Source organism: Protopterus annectens, chromosome 12.part0, assembly GCF_019279795.1.
Source record: "Protopterus annectens isolate FY-2018-M chromosome 12.part0, PAN1.0, whole genome shotgun sequence".
NCBI lineage: Eukaryota > Metazoa > Chordata > Ceratodontiformes > Protopteridae > Protopterus > Protopterus annectens.
This window is the reverse complement of record NC_056746.1, coordinates 224,841,965-224,858,941: the sequence shown is the minus strand read 5'-3', so window position 1 is coordinate 224,858,941 and position 16,977 is coordinate 224,841,965. Positions and strand designations below refer to the sequence as shown.

The 16,977-nt window shown below is 40.2% G+C and overlaps 1 protein-coding gene across 1 annotated transcript in view; it reads right to left on the bottom strand.

The window, feature by feature from the left end:
- Positions 1-16,977, bottom strand: part of LOC122816471 — a gene marked incomplete in the record, with an annotated part of 540,921 nt that overhangs the window by 28,807 nt on the left and 495,137 nt on the right.

The following is a 16,977-nucleotide window of genomic DNA, read 5'->3' as shown; positions in this document are numbered from 1 at the left end:
TTTGTTTTAAACAAATGGATGATTGCCACTTAAAGTATCATGTGCACATTTTAAATACTGGATAGGTTAAATATGACAATACTGTAATATTTAACATAAGCACGCTGAAGATCCATGTCTATAAAAAAGGGATCCTTAACTTGTAAAGCTAAACTTTGCTAGAATATACAGGATAAATCACTCTTACCAGATGTAGCCCATTTTTTTTTGCAACAGGCCTCGCTTTAATTTGTTAAATATTGCCTAACAGCTCTAGCAATAATGTAGCCTGGTATGATTTTTATTACATTAATGTCACAAATGGGTGGCAAAGTGGTGTTAAATGAATAGAGATACAGGTCATAGGAGGTTACAAGGCTATTGACCCTAAGGCCTCTACAAGCCCAGCCATGTTGCACCCTTGCTCTCTTACGGATCAGGATGTATAGCCCATGTTTGCTCGTGAATCTAAGATCAGCACTGGCTCCCCCACAGTGTAAATTTACGTTTTCCCATCCAAACGTCCAGGTTATGCTTAAACAGGGTCATTGAGGAGCTCTGTTTTACATAAATTGGGAGTTTATTCAAGAGGAGTGGCAACCTCTGGGAGAAATAACTCTCTCCAGCATGTCCTGTTAATATCGCAGGCTAGGTTAAGATCCCTAGAGTGGGTGAATCTTGTCTCATTGGATTTGCGGATGTGCAGCAGCTTCATCAAGGCAGGGCCTGAGACTGCTCTATAGGCCAGTCACAAGTTGCCTTTAAGCAGTCTATGCAATACTGAATAAAGTGAAGAGCCTTCAGTCTGTCCACGTAGGTTGTAAATGTCATATTTCTGTGCATCTGCAACAATGTTAATTTTGTATTAATACTTATATGACCCCATGCAGAGGGTTGATGTATTACTCTTAAGGGTTTAACTCATTTGTTGGTAATAGAGGAAAAAATTGATGGGTTGAAAGTTATAAGGTGCAGACATTTACTACAATTATGCAAATATGAAAGTTAAATTAAGGTTATGTAGATATAAATGTTAATTAATGCTTATTAGGTTGCCTAGCAGCTACAAAGTGCAATTTCGTTATGATTTACAGCAAATTGATTGGGACAAAGATGCTATACATCTGGATGGATTTATAAATGGCCTAAGCGGTGTTGTGTTGGACTTGAAACAAGAATATGTGAATGGGTCTGTGGGTTAAATTGTAGGGGTCACTTTTTTTTTTGTTTGTTTTGAACACTGTTGCAAGCAACACTCCACGCATAACACTGCCAGAGAATTAGTGAAAGGATTTTTCTTTTAAATATTCACGCTACCTTTAATATATATTCTTTAAGTTCAATGTGGATGATTGTTAGGATGAAGCAGTATGTGTTAGAGGTTTTTGAAATGACATGTTTCAGGGGTTCAAAGCCGTTTCTAGCAATAATATTGTAGTAGAAGTAACTGCCCAGAGTTTAATTCTGGGAGAATGGATGTATAACAGATTTCTTAGATATTCCAAGGCCACTGAATTTTACACCGATTTATGCCTTGCGACTGTCCTCCCTCACTCTACATCTTATTTCTACAGAAAGGCCATATCATTCAATCCCACAGTAAATTTTTGGCTATCCAGTCAATCACCTACGTTATGTTAAAAGGAAGCCAGTGAGTCAAACTACTTAACATGCTAGGAAAGCTTATTCCAGAGGCTTGGGAGACATTGGGTTATGCACTGCCTTCCACTGTTTTACTTACCTGCTAATGAAGCTTTAAGTCCCTGGTTCTAGCATTGGTAGAGATACTGCACTTAAGACAGAAGAGGCCCAGGATAACTAGGTCTTTAATGGCAAGGTACCAGACCAAGATCTCTCTTCAAAACTCTGTAAAGGCACTAAAGTGTGAGCTTCCAGCTTCACTTGGTAGCTCAGGAACTTTAGGCCTGTAACATTTTTGGTTAGGAACCTTCGGGGTCTGTTTGATATGTTTTGTGTGATGCATCTCAAAGTGGATGTTGTAAGCAATAACTGGTCTGATCAATGTAGAGTTTAAGAGTGATTATCTCTATAGATAATAATTATATTCCTTTGGCAACTAGGAAATCCTTTTATTTAGTCCCACTAACTGCTGTCATACGATGGTCAACAGGCAGGGAATTATCTAGCAAGTTCCTGTGTTACTGAATATAATTGTGTTTTGTAGTAGTGTATTGTCTGCACAATATGGCAAGATCAGGGGAAGTCTACCAAGAATGACGACAGTATGCTTTTCAGCATTTAGTTTGATCCAGTTTTTACTACACCAAGAGTTTACCAAGGAGAATTCAATCTGGAAGATGTGGGTGTCAGAATGGTGACTTAAGAAAAAGTTTGCAGTCATCTTCAAACTGTTAGCCAAAGGTCTTAACATTGCTTTGAGATCTGCAAAGTGCATGTGGAAAAGATGAGATCCCAGCACAGAGGCACATTACTAGTCACTTTCACAATTTCTGATGAGGCACCTGCAGCTTGCACTATGGGGTTCTGTGTTTCTTCCAGTTTGCTATCTGTCTTACCAGATATGGGTCAGTTTTTAAAGCATTTCTCTTCTGTATGATGCTGGCATGGGGAATGCTGCTGGATACGTTGGCTAGATCAAAAAGTTTATTAGATTCAATTGACTGGATCTACCCTTCACAATAATAGACTGCTGGGCATCAAATCTAATAGAAGTTTTGATATCATAGCTTTGCAGTTAGTTGTAATACATTCCATGGCTTTGCAGATGAGACTTCTAAGGCTGATAGTTCTGCAATTACCTGGGTCACTTGTAAGGATGCTCTTATGGAGAGATCACCAATGCAGTGTACTACTCTTAACGGACAAAACCAGTAGCTAAACGTTTGTTAAAAATTTAAAGGAACTCGCCTTTGTTGCAGAAGGTTGCGAGTTCTATCCCCACACTTATAGATCTATTGCTGGCAGTGCAGTGCAGTACAAGAGGGGTGTTGCACTCCTGAGCGTCATCCCATGGATGAGATGTTAAAGAGAGGCCCCATCTACCTGAATTGGTGGTATCTCAGGTAGGTGTAAAAGATTCCACAGCAACTATGAGAGAGTAAGGGTGCTTTATTAGCATCTACATTCATTTTATATCATATACATTTTTTAAATCCTTTTACACACCTTTTTACATTTATACTTAATTTACAAGTTCAATAGAATATAATTAAAACATTCTATTTATTTAATTATTTTTCTTTTCTATTTACCTTCTATCCCCAACCCTTCTTCCACACTGTTACTTCCACAGTCATCTTATTTCAGCTAATATATAATCCTCTTCCATTTTCTTGTTTTATAACCAATTTCCACATCTTTGTTTCCATGGCAAACAGTCAAAAACTGTACTTTACCTCATTTATCAATATCGCTATCACATTTCTTTATCATTTTTCCAATACAAAATCATTCCTACATTTAAACCCTTTCCAAGTACATTAAATTTTTAAACTTTACCAAAATTCTTTACTCTTTTTTTTTCAATCCAACAAAAAGTACAGTTTTGTACCTACCATAAATATAGATGTTCGAGGATCTACATTGCTGCAGTCATGACCTGTGGGTAGTCCGCTGTCCTCGGTCGGCCCGAATACCAAAGGGCTAGGCTGGCGTCGGTCATTGTCGCCCAGAGCTGACGTCAGTACGCAGTAGTACTTATGCGCATGACCGATGCCATATCCTCAGTCTTTCTTGCCCCAGATGTCAGAAGGCCTAAAAAGAAAGGCCAAAGCCAAAAATAGGAAATGCCCAACAACCCCCAGTGTGTAAGTAAGGAGTATCTCCAAACGAAACCCAGCAACCCCAACCTATAGAGGGGAAGGAGGGAGGGAAAATAGGACTGCAGCAATGTAGATCCTCGAACATCTACATTTATGGTAGGTACAAAACTGTACTATGTTCTTCGTCTCACATTGCTGCAGTCATGACCTGTGGGTAGAATCCCAAAGCAAAGGAAAAGGGAGGCTGGCAAATTACAAAGCATTAGGAGCTGCTAACATGCCCTGTAAAACTGCAGTGGCAAACCCAGCCCTGGACTTGGAATAGAGAGGAGATGGTAATGCTTAGTGAAAGTGTGTACAGAACTCCAAGTAGCTGCCTCCAAAATATCCTTAGTAGCTACACCCCTCAAAAAAGCAGTAGAAGTGGCAGTAGCCCTAGTAGAATGAGGCCTGATCCCAGCAGGAACATCCTTCCCATGATGAGAACAACAAAAGGCAATACAATGACCAATCCACTTTGAAATAGTCTGCTTAGAAACAGCTTTCCCCTGTGAACTCAAAGCAAAAGAAACAAATAACTGTTGAGTCTGTCTGAACTCCTTAGTTCTGTTCAAGTAGTAACGTAACTGCCTGTGGATATCCAAAGAATGCAAGACTTTTTCCCCTTTATTTTGGGGCTCAGCATAAAAAGTAGGCAAATGAATAGACTGATTCAAGGCCACACTAGAAATCACTTTAGGCATAAAAGTAGGGTTAGTCCGCAAAGAAACTCTATCCTTATGGAATATCAAAAAAGGTTCAACTGCCATGAGAGCCTGCAATTCAGATACCCCCCTAGCAGAAGTAATGGCCAACAAAAAAGCAGTCTTCCAAGACAAAAACTTCAGTTCAGACGTAGCTGCAGGTTCAAAAGGAGGTAAAGTAAGTTTCTCCAAAACAAAATTGAGATCCCAGGAAGGAGTAGGAGCTCTACGTGGGGGTCTTATATTCTTTGCCCCTCTAAGAAATTGTTTGAACAAAGGATGAGAAAATAAAGGAGGGTCGCAATCATAGTGAGCAGAATGGCTGCAGCATGAACCTTCACAGAAGAGAATGACAAACCCTTGTCCAGTAATTCAGTAAGGTATTGTAGTGCAAAACTCAAATTAGGCACTGAAACATCAAAACCCTTTGCAGTGCTCCAAAGAAAAAATCTCTTCCATTTATCAGCATAAACTTTTCTAGTGCTAGGCCACCTAGCTTCCAAAATGACATCTAAAACCTGTTGAGGAAGCTGAGACCCCACCGGCTCCATCACAGAATACGCCAGGCTGTCAGATGGAGGGATTGCACCTGAACATTGAGAAAATGATTGTTTGACTGGGACAACAAATGAGGAATCTGTGGCAGGGGCCAAGGAGGCTCCTGGATTAAACTCCTCAGCAGAGGATACCAATGTTGACGTGGCCAGTCTGGTGCTATTAGAATCATGCAAGGCTTGTCCCGTCTGACTTTCAAGAGTACCTTGGGGAGAAGAGGCAGAGGAGGAAAAGCATAAACGTGAAGGTTGTTCCAGCCGAAAGACAGAGCATCCACTTTCCAAGCATCTGGGTGGAACATCTTTGTGCAAAATTTTGGAAGTTGAAAATTCAGTGGGGAAGCGAATAGATCTAGGTCTGGAGTTCCCCAAGCCACAGTCAATTGTTTGAAAATCTGAGGATCCAGTTTCCACTCGTGGGGATCCACCATTTGTCTGCTCAAAATATCTGCTAGGGAGTTCTGTGCTCCTGGCAGAAACCTTGCTTGAAGATTGATTCGCAAACTCAGAGCAGTCTCCCATAAAATCATTGCTCGTCTGCAAAGAGGGTAGGAATGGGTTCCCCCCTGCTTGTTGATGACTGTTGTGTTGTCTGTTTGAATCAACACCTGTCCTGGCTGAAGTAGTTCCTTGAAGGCCATCAAAGCAAATTGAACTGCTAACATCTCCTTCATTTTGATATGCAAATGAAGTAGTTTGGGAGGCCACATGTCTTGTACCCATTTTCCCTTGAAGTGTGCTCCCCAAGCCAAGTCCGAGGCATCCGTCGTTAGGATCTAACTCGCCTCTGGTCGGGACACAGAGTCCCTTGTTTAGGTGACATTCCTGAGCCCACCACAGTAATTCTTTCTGGATGCAAGGTATAATCCGAATGACAGTGTCCAAACTGTGGCAGTGTTGAGCCCACACACTTTTGAGATACCATTGTAGCTTTCTCATATGCAGTTTGGCATTGGGAAGTACTAGAATGCAAGATGCCATGAACCCCAAGGCTTGGAGGACTGTCCTTGCAGTCAGCCTGGACATTACTGATAACTGCTGGAAGTAGAGAGGAAGAGTTCTTTGTTTGTCCGGGGTCAGAAATGCCATCTGAGAGGCTGTATTCAGTCTCACACCCAGAAAGCACATGTCCTGAGAGGGCACTAGACTGGACTTTATTTTGTTCACAGTATACCCTAGGCACCTTAAAACTGTCATTACATACTGGAGATGCTGTAGTAATTCGTCTTTGTCTTGAGCAAGAATCAGACAATCGTCCAAATAAGGATAAATTTGTATTCCTCTCTGTCTGAAGAAAGCAATCACAGGAGCCAGAACTTTTGTGAACACCCTGGGCAGTAGATAAGCCAAAGGGCAATGCAGAGAATTGATAATGTGAAGTACCAGCCCGAAATCTCAGGAATCTCCTGCAGCTGGGCTTGATAGGGATGTGAAGATAGGCCTCTGAGATCCAGGGTTACCATCCAGTGATCTTTGCCTATCATAGGCAGAAGTTGTTGTAATGTTAACATCTTGAACTTTGGAATTTCTAGGTAGGTGTTGAGAATGGACAAATCCAGAATTGGCCTCCAAGTGTTTCCTTTCTTTGGTACTAGGAATAGACGGGAATAAAATCCTAGGCCTACTTCTGAAGGAGGGACCACCTGAATTGCTTCCATCTGCAAAAGTAAAGAAATCTGCTCCTGAGCCTCCAGCCTTTGCTGAGGAGGCACATCCGGCATGCCTTTGAAAGGAGGAAAAGTGTGAAAATAAAACTTGTAACCTCGACTTATTATATCCAACACCCATTTGTCTTGGGTGATCAAATTCCAGTTTTCTTTGAAAAGTCCCAACTTCCCTCCTAGAGGAGCTGCCAGTAAGGAAGGGTCTGGCAGCGGAAGATACAGGTCATTGGGTCTGTTTACGAAAGGGCTGACCCCTGCCCTCACCAGAAGACTGTGCAGGAGAACTCCAAGTCCTAGGTCGGAAGGAACCCTGAGCATGAGCCCTGCCTCTACCACGTCTAGACCTGCCCTTAGGCTGATAATCCGAAGAAGGATAAGACCATCCCCTAGCAGGCCAATTCCTACTAAACTTAGGGGGCTGCACCTGCAAAAAAATCCTTGACCGTCTGCATAGACTTAGCCTCATCTTCCATCTTTTTCAAAACTGATTCCACAGGAGGACCAAAAAGAACTTCAGATTGAAGAGGAGCATCCAGAATCCGAGCCTTTACATGTTCAGACAAATTTTGATCTTTAAGCCAGGCATGTCTACGAATAACTGAACCTGTAGCAGCCACCCTAGAAGAAGCCTGAAGAGCATCAAAACCACACTGCAAGGAATGCTTGCCAACTTGATCTGATGCATGAACCAACTCCTGGAGCTCCTTGCACTCTATACCCTCAGCTAAAGCATCCACCTTAGATTTCAATTGGCCTAATAAAAAGTTCTGATACTTCAGCATATGAAATTGGCAATTCAAAGCCCTCATAGCTAACGCAGAGGAGGTGTACACTTTTTTCCCCCCACCTGTCTAACGCTCTAGAGTCTTTATCCAAAGGGACTGGATTTTTAGCCACAGAAGCCCTAACACCCTTAGGGCCTTGAATAATAGTTTCCGGATCAGCTCTAGGACTCTTATACAAATACTTATGTGCTACTGGAACTCTGTAATACCTGTCTGGCTTAACAGGGGCCGGAGGCAGAGAATCAGGATTAAGGGAAGATTCAGAAAAAACATCCTGAACAACATCTAAGACAGGAGGAATAGCTAAGGGCCTGTGTTGTGGCAGAAACAAAAATTCCCTAAGCCTTTTCCGAGAATCTGAGAAGTCTTGACCTTCCCACTTGAAATGCTCCCTCATGGTATGTAAAGTTTCAGAAAAAGAAAAATCTTCTGGAGGAGAAGCAGAAGGACAAGAGTCCTCTGAATCCGAATCAGAATAGGAAGGAAAATCCTGAATTTCTTCAGCTGAGGAATCAGAGTAGTCCGAGGAATGCTCCATTCCCTCTAAATCTGCCTCCACCCTAGGCCTCTTCTCTGGGGGGGGCATAGAACCCCGGATCAAAGTAATCAAGTCCTCCGCCATTTTCAACATATGTTTTTTAGGAACAGGGGCTGGAGAGCTAGAAGAATGACCAGGTCCAACAAGTCCAGGTTTGGCTTTAGCATGGCCTTTAGCCACTGAAGTAGAAGGCCTAATAACCTTTTGTAAGGCTGGAACTACTGACACCTGAGAAGCACCCTCGGCCTGTCCTAACTCCTGAGAGGTCAACTCCTGTAAAAGTAAAGGTTCCCCCTGGCATTCAGCCGAACCCTCGGCAGGATCCACAGATTCAACCGGAGGCTCCGAAGAACCGGCGTCCGCAACGGACGACTCATCCGGTTTAGATTTCAAAGATTTATCCTTACGCTTTTTAGCGGGCGTCGGAGGATCCGACGGCATGTTATAGTTACACCGCTTACCGAAAACAAGCCTGGCAGAGTCTAACCTTCGCTTAATGGTGCGCTTATTAAATCTAGCACAAAAGCGACACCCGACTACGTCGTGCTCAGGCCCTAAGCAAGGAATACAGAGAGAATGATAATCCCTATGAGATATCTGTTTCCCACAAGAAATGCAATTATTAACTTTTTCTGACATCCGGATAACTGAGGCAAGAAAAGACAAAAATTTCCCCAACGGGGTACTTAGCCCAACTTGGTCTTCGGTCTGAAACTCGGTAAATGAAAATTTCAGAACGCCGAACGGCACTTGCAAACACTGCTTCTGCTTCGGACCACGCGGCAAGAAAGACTGAGGATATGGCGGTCATGCGCATAAGTACTACTGCATACTGACGTCAGCTCTGGGCGACAATGACCGACGCCAGCCTAGCCCTTTGGTATTCGGGCCGACCGAGGACAGCGGACTACCCACAGGTCATGACTGCAGCAATGTGAGACGAAGAACATCAATATTTTTGTTTTTCGTTTACCACAGTCAACACATTTTCAGGGCTCCATTGCCCTATATTGAATATTCCCTTTCAACATTAACTTTTGTAACAAATTTCTTAAAACATCTTCTGCCTCACAAAAATGTCTAAACCTTTTTCTTCTCTCTTTTATTGCTTTTTTCCAACCTCTTAAATTCCTTCCATCAGTACACCAAATTAAAATCATATTATACCATTCTTTTCCCATTGACAAATGAAATTATGGAAGTTAAATGGAAGGGGAAAGTCAGTCTTTCTTCCATCCTGTCCCTTTTTTCTTTCCCCATTTTTTATTCCCATACATTATATTTTTCCATAGAACTCCTTACCAATCATTTATTTTTGTCTTTTTACCTTTATCATTACCCAAATTAACTGCATAGAAGTTATAGGTTCATAGGTAGGTACTAGGCTATCGGCCCAAGGGCCTACATAAGCCTAGCCAGCAAGGTTCCATAGCTTACGCCACACAAGAAAGTTATTTTCCTGTGCCACTGTCCAGCAGAGACATGGAAGTGATCCCGGGGTGTATTTCCTATTTCCCATCCACTCATCAAGATTTTTCTTGAAGAGTGCTAATGAAGAACTTTGCTCGACACAGATGGGTAGCTTGTTCCAGAGTATAGGAGGTCTCTGGGACAAGAATTTATCCCTCCAGCGTGTCCTGTTTATTGTGGTGACAAGGTTTAGGTCCCTAGAGCATGTAGCTCGGAGGGATTGGGACTTCTTTAGGTGTAGCATGTCCAACAGCTCTGGGTTTGACATAGCTTTATGTGTTAGGCAGAGAGCACCTTGGAGTAGGCGATATGCTAAAGAGTAAAGCTGGAGTTTTTTGAGGCGGTCAGTGTAGGGCATTTGTTTGAGGCCAGTAATCCTCTGTGAGGTACTTCTGTGGCCTTTCCAGCTGCTGCAGATGTCTTGTGAGGTACATTCCAAAAGGGGCGTTGTACTCTATGATGAGTCTAATGAGCGACTAGTAGAAGGGAACAATGACCTCTTTTTTCCTGGATGAGAACCCTTTTATGATGAGGTGTGCCACGTAAAAGGACTTCCAGACTACTGCGGCGATGTGACTATCAAAGGAGAGAGACTACTGTCCACCTGGGTCCCAAGGTCTCATCACGCATTCAGTGTGAAGTAGATTGCTGCCTATGTGGTAGTTCATGGGTACAGAGTTTTTACCAAAGGGGATGACACTGCACTTTTTGGCACTGAGCTTGAGGCCATGGCTCTGACACCAGGCATCTGTCACAGTGAGGCCCTTCTGTAGGATGTCAACATCATTTGGGGACTTTACTATGGCTCCTAGTTTGCAGTCATCTGTGAACTTCATTAGCCAGAGGCCTTCTGTGTTAGCCTGTACTTCAGAGAAGTAGATACCAAACAGGAGAGGTCCCAGGACGGAACCCAGTGGTAACTCCACTTGTCACTGCTTTGAGGTCAGATTTGGAGTCTGCAACTTTTACAGTGTGGGTTCCATCAGTGAGCCAGTTGGCAACCCATCTTGTGACGTAGGGATTTATAACTACTTTAGTGAGTTTAGCTATAATTCCAGAATGGGGGATGGTGTCGATTTTTTTTTTTTTTTTTTTTTTAATTCAAATCACCTTCATTATAAATTAACCCTTTTATCATCAGGTTCAGCACTGAGCCCAAAATAAAACTAAAAAAAAACGTAACCCTTTTCCATTCGAGTAGGAAACATGCACATTCCCGTAAATATGCTATTTTCCTAATATACAAGTATTTAACAGGTATTTTTTTTTCTGAAATACATTAAAAAAATGTTAGCATGGTGAAAAAGTTATTTGTTCCAGTATCTTCTCTCTCTACTGACTTATTACACTTTCATACCAACCAAATGTCACTTCCAATGTCTTATCTCCTTTCTTCTGAAATACACTCCCATTTGTTTGCTCAACAAATCTTTCACTTCATTTTTAACTGCATTCCAGCTTTAACAGCTTTTTCATCCTTATTACAACCTCACGTATCCATGCCTTCTTTTTTTGTTATTAGAACTAAATCATCTGCATATGTCATACATACTGGTAATGAAACATTTCCTTCCAGCTCACATCTTACCGCCCTCATTTCACACATGCATGTCTGTGCGACTGCATTCACTATTAATACAAATAAGCGCATAATACAAATAAGCGCATACTCAAGCACCCCTGTTTTACTCCTCTTTCAATATGTATTCTCCCATCCATCCATTTATCATAACTTGCACCCATGAATTTTCGTAACATTACTTTATTAAATTAATATTTTTTCTCCTATGCCATATGCCACTAAAATCTGCCACGTTGCATCATGCTTCCTCAGGCTTAACTTCTTCTCTCAGTATCATCTCTATAACTTCTTTCACTATAATTACCATTTCTTTTACTTCTCTTCCTTTTATACCATAAATCCCTTCTCTTACTACCTTACCTGTACTCTCTCCATCTTTTTTGTAGTAGTGTCAAATATTTTATAGTCAGTATTGTCTAGGGTTATGGACCTCCAATTTGTTTTTACATCTTTTCTTTCATCCTTTTCCCACATGCATCATTCCACTGCATATGTCTTCTTTCATTAAACTTTTCTTCATTCATTCATTTAATATTTAAAAAAAAATTGTTTCCTCCTTATTCATTCCCTTAATACTCATAACATCTAATACTGTTGCTAACTCATCCTTGCCTTCTTGTGTCACCATCTTCTTCTATTATTGTTTTCTAAAAGATCTTTACTTTTTCAGATTTTTTTTTCTTTCCATTATTTTTGGTCATCCATTTTCCCTTCACAACTTTCTACTACCGCCATATATTCTTGCTTGCATTTTATATTTCCATTGCTATCTAAGATAGCATCCATCTTTCTCTCATTTTTACTTATTTTCTTAAATAAGGGGAAACCTGCTCTTTTTACAAAAAAAAATACTGCCCTTGTAATAATCACTTTTACCTTCTCTCTGTTCTTTTCGTACATCTACTTTTATTTCCCTTATTTTGTCACCTGTTTTTTCTATTTCTTTCTCATAATTCCATAAAATCTTTATATCGCATCTTTTTGCATTCGTCTTTCCACTTCTAAATATGTTTACACTGCTTCTGCTTATATGCTACACTCAGCGATGTCTACTTTTTTATAAAATGGTCTGTCATATGATCTTTCCTTAATATTTATAATTTCTTCTTCTATAAAGGTTGTAGTTAATCTCGCTATCCTTTTCCCTTCCTTTACTACTGTTTTCCCATTCTAGCCCATACTGCTATACAAGTTGAAAACTCTGCACTCCCCATTCACTTCTTTCATATTGTTACAATAAACTGTGTAATCTATTTCAGTCTTAAAAATTCCCTTTTATATGTCCATTCTCTATTCTTTCCTACTTCTAAATATTTAAATTATATTAAATACCTTATCTTAATATCCTGTGCTATTTTTCCCTTTTCTTTCCTCAGGTTACAGTTTAAATATCCTACTATCACTACTGGCATATTTACGAACACAAAATATTTATTTGATTTCTTCAGACTGTTTCTCTCTTTCGTATTAGTTTATACATACAGAGTTGGCCTTGTACATTTTTGTCTCATTTTCATATCACATATCACTACCCTTCCTGGTACTACTATTATATCTAAAATTCTTATTTTTTAATTTTTTTATGAAAGAACTCCTATGCAGAGCATCTTATTTTCCTGACCAATCCCCCCCACCACCACCAACACTGGCTGCATCTTTTTTCTTCTTCTTTGTTTGCTAGGTACCAGATGTAAAAAAATAAATAAAAGGGAGTTTTGTTGCACAATTCCACCACCAAACCCCTCAACTTACTTCTAATGTTATTCACATTTAATGCTAAAATTCCTTTATCAACTTTTCCCTTTTTGTAAGTGCTTCATTTCCAGATGTTACTTTTTTTTTTTCCTTCTTCCAAGTATTCCACCAACTGATTTTTTACTATTTGTTTCTTCTCCTGTCCCAATTTCTCCCTCTTCACTTTCTAAAACTGCAAAGGTGTTCTCTTCCTGTGTATTAATCTCACTTTGAACTGTTCCTTTAAGTAGCTCTTCATTATTTTTCTTCAATATCCCCTTGCCCATATCACTTCCTCTTTCAAAATCTTCTGTAGTAATACTTTCTACTGTCAGTCTTCTGAGCTTTCTTCATTTTACTCTTTCCTCTTTTAATATGAGGCAGTCAAACCTGAAGTGTCCAAATTCTTTACATTTTGTACAAAAGGCTTACAATGTTCCCTTAACCCAGCATTGGCCACACCTTCATTTGTTAGTCTTGAACCAAATGATTTTCATCCCGACATGTTTTGGGCTGACCCCTGTACCTAACAAATCCTCCATTACCATTCACAATTACTGTATTTGAAATATGTTGAATTTTCTCATCCCTAACCCCCACTGGCACCCACACAACCCCCTGTCCATATATTTCTCCCATCACATATTGTGTTAATTTCATGTACTTTACTACACAGTGAAAGACAAAACAGTTTTAATTCATGTTCACCCATATCTGAAGCCCTAGACTGCACATGTACGTTTTTTCCCAGTAGTAGTCCTAAGCACTGAAAGTCTTTCCATGGCACTACTGCATTTCTTTTTTTCAGTGCCAGTCAAAATTTTCCAGCATGTTAAAGCTTTCACATCGCAAAAATTTTCAGCTATCAAATACGTTAATGTTGTTTTGCCTTTAATGTTAAATACTAGTATAAAAATAATTCCAGCTGTATTATATATGTTGAAACTGCCATCACGTTTACTTTTTATTCTTAGTACTGGTCATCTTCAGTGTGGCTGTTGAGAAACCGCAACTGTGTCTCCTCAGAGTTCCTTCTTCTTATCCTTCCTTGCTGTGCTGCATCTGTACAACTTCTTTCTTGTAACAAAAAACCCTGTTTCAGAGATAAACCTGAAAACTGGCTATTCCACCAACTAAAAATACCTGCACTGATTTTCATTCACCAGCAGTTGTTCGCATTTCTAATCCGTTTCTTCTTCCTGTAACACACTCTCTCCGCCATGTCACTCCCCCCCATTTAGTTTCATCTACTTCCTTTGGCTCTGCCTGGTCCATCAAATGCATTAGCACTTGTACCCCCAGTCCTCCATTTTCCAGCACTGTAATATTTACTGCATTCATCCATCCTCAACCCTTTTTCCCCATTTTGCACATGGGGTAGGGTGTCAAAAGTGACAATCTCATGCCAAGGTCCTTTTCTCCTAATTTTCTCTCCAGCTCTGCTGTAGTCTACTCCACCATGAGATCCCTGGAATTGCAGTAGCAGCCCTCCAGCACCATCTAGCAGCTCCAGGAGTAGGGGATGTTCCCCAAAGCCCTGGCCAGATTTCTCTTAGTAGTATAAATACTATCTCAGGTCTCCCCTGAAAAGCAGATACTAGCCTAGTGAAACTAACCTGGTTAACAAATGATAAAATAAATAAAAAAAAAAATAGCTAAAACACTTGCAATTATCTTTGGGATCAGGGGTTAGCGTAAGCTCATGGGCTCCTTTATAGGATAGGATAGTGTGGTTTTTTTTTGTTTTATTTTTGTTTTGTTTTTTTTTTTTTGGCAACACTTTTGATGCTATACTTGAGACGGTTTGGGGTCTACTAAGTTTAAGGAGTTTTATTTTCTTGTACTGTTTCTTTATGGCAGCACACCACCATGCCGATTTGTGTCTTTCTAGTAGGGACTACTAGTTCTACGCAGTTTTCGAAATGGGTACAGAACTCCTTAGTAAAGCTTGCTGTTGTATCAAGGTTATACATGAATTTTGATATTTTATCATAGAGTACTTTGTAGTCCTTAAATTCAGTGTGGCTTGCTGTAGGGGTTTATGGAAGTTTAAAGTGGGTAGTCAAGTTTGTGGTCAGACTTCACTGGGGAATGAGATACCAGAGTAGCAGTGCAAGAGGCAGCCATATTTATAAGAATCGGGTCGGGTGGTGTGTCCTCTAGTAGATTTATTAGATTTAGAAATGTGTGCGCATATCCTAAATTGGAGGTATAGGTGTCCCAGTTTATTGGAGGGTAATTGAAGTCATCCAAAACAATGGAGATTTTGCAAATGGGGGATCATTTAGAACACTGAGGAAAGTTATCTGCTGCTCATCAGGGGACAAAAGGTGCTCTGTAACAAACTATAAATTAATCCTATCAAGTGATCTGTAGTTAAGCTTGAGGGTGTCTAGGGGATCTGCATATATAGATTTTCCTTGACAAATTAAGACTTCACCACAGTTGCCACTGTGTCTGAAGGTATGAAAAACAGTGAACAGGTAGCATTTCTTTACATTTAAGATAATCTCAATAACTACACAAACATGAAGGTTTTTCAAATGCAAGTGTGCCTCAAAATCAAGCAATTTACTGCTTAGACGTCTGACATTGAGAGCCACCTTAATGTGACCCAGTTTTAAGGGCAGATATATTTAGTTGCGACAGACTGTCCATCAAATGGGCTCTGCCAAGGAAAAAGGTACAGGGTGGCAACAAAGACTTTTGCCAGTATATGTAAGCCTTGAAATGAGAGGTGTAGGCCATACTTAGCAAAGCAAACTTGACTGTCAAGCATCTCATCCCAAAGCTGACAATGGATCCCCTTTGGAATGACATCAGCTATTTAACTAATAATTGAAGTTAATTACCATTTCTTTGTATAGCCATCATTTGAGACGAAAGAAGGATTCCACTCAGAACTAGTGTCTTGCTTATATTTGTAATGCATTTAGAAAGTTTTGACATGCCTCTTTGCATTTCCGTCAGGTTTTTACATCAAGTATGCTTCTGTATGCACAAACTGCATAGTCATCATCAAAAATCAGGATCCTTAAGGTCCTTGCAACATCAGAAATACTGGGTTCCTGACAGACAACTCATTGCAACCCTCAACTTGTCCAGCATTGTGATTAATATGTTAGTGTGCCTGGCAAGAGAATCACCTATCACTAAATATTTCTTTTACAGTTGTGGCTCAAGTGGTAAATTTGGAGCATTTTTTTTCAAGGCAACTTTATGGGATGTACTCATGATACAGATGAGTGGCCCGATTTTTTGCTGAAACTTAATTTTCTTATTTTTATATGGCTTTAGGAGCAGTTATTTTACAATCTCAGCATAAGACATTGTGATGCCGGTGGTGTATAAAACTCTGAGCAAGTATTTAGTTGAGGGGGAGCCTCTATATTAACTAGGTACTTATACCACTAAAAAATCATTACCAATTAGCATAAGACAGATTTGTACACTGTCTTAGGAGACCTGCTGCTTAAAGGCTGGCAAGCTGACCTTTCAGATTACTTAAACACCTAAGTACTTGGCAAAGTAAATGCAGCAGAGCATTTATGTAATTATGGGAAAATGTACAAAATGTAGAAGGCTTACCAGTGACTGGTAGTTTCGTCCTATATGTTGTAAATTTTAAATTTAAGATGAGATGAAAAAGGGTATTAACAATTCGAGGTACTGCACTGTGACCCAAGTAAAAAGATATGAAAGACTATCTTAAGCTTTAGCAGTGAAATAGGGAGAATTTCCAGTCTTATCCTCTGGTGCTTATAAGTGTGAGCAGATGAAATGAGATTGAGAGGAGTTTCCAAAACAAACCAATAGCAAGAGTTGGAAATTCAAGGGCCACAATACTTAAAACAGCAACACAGACTGGCCTGGTGGACACCATTTTCTGGATCTACAGAGCACACTGACACAGCAAATGTATTTAAACAGCTAAAGTGAAGTGACTTCACACACAGCCAATGAAAGAGGAAAGGGAGGAATTTTGTGGTGAAATTTACATAAGCGTATGACAACAAGAAATGCCCTTGATTTAAGAGTGCAACAAAAGGAGGGTGGGAAGCTTGGAAGATTCTTCAAACACTTAGCTCAGTTGTTGAATGGTCAAACTAGTTTAAAGCAATCACAACTCATGAACTAGTCTGACTCGCTCCTCTCAAGAGACCAAGATTTAAGTACAGCAGTTAG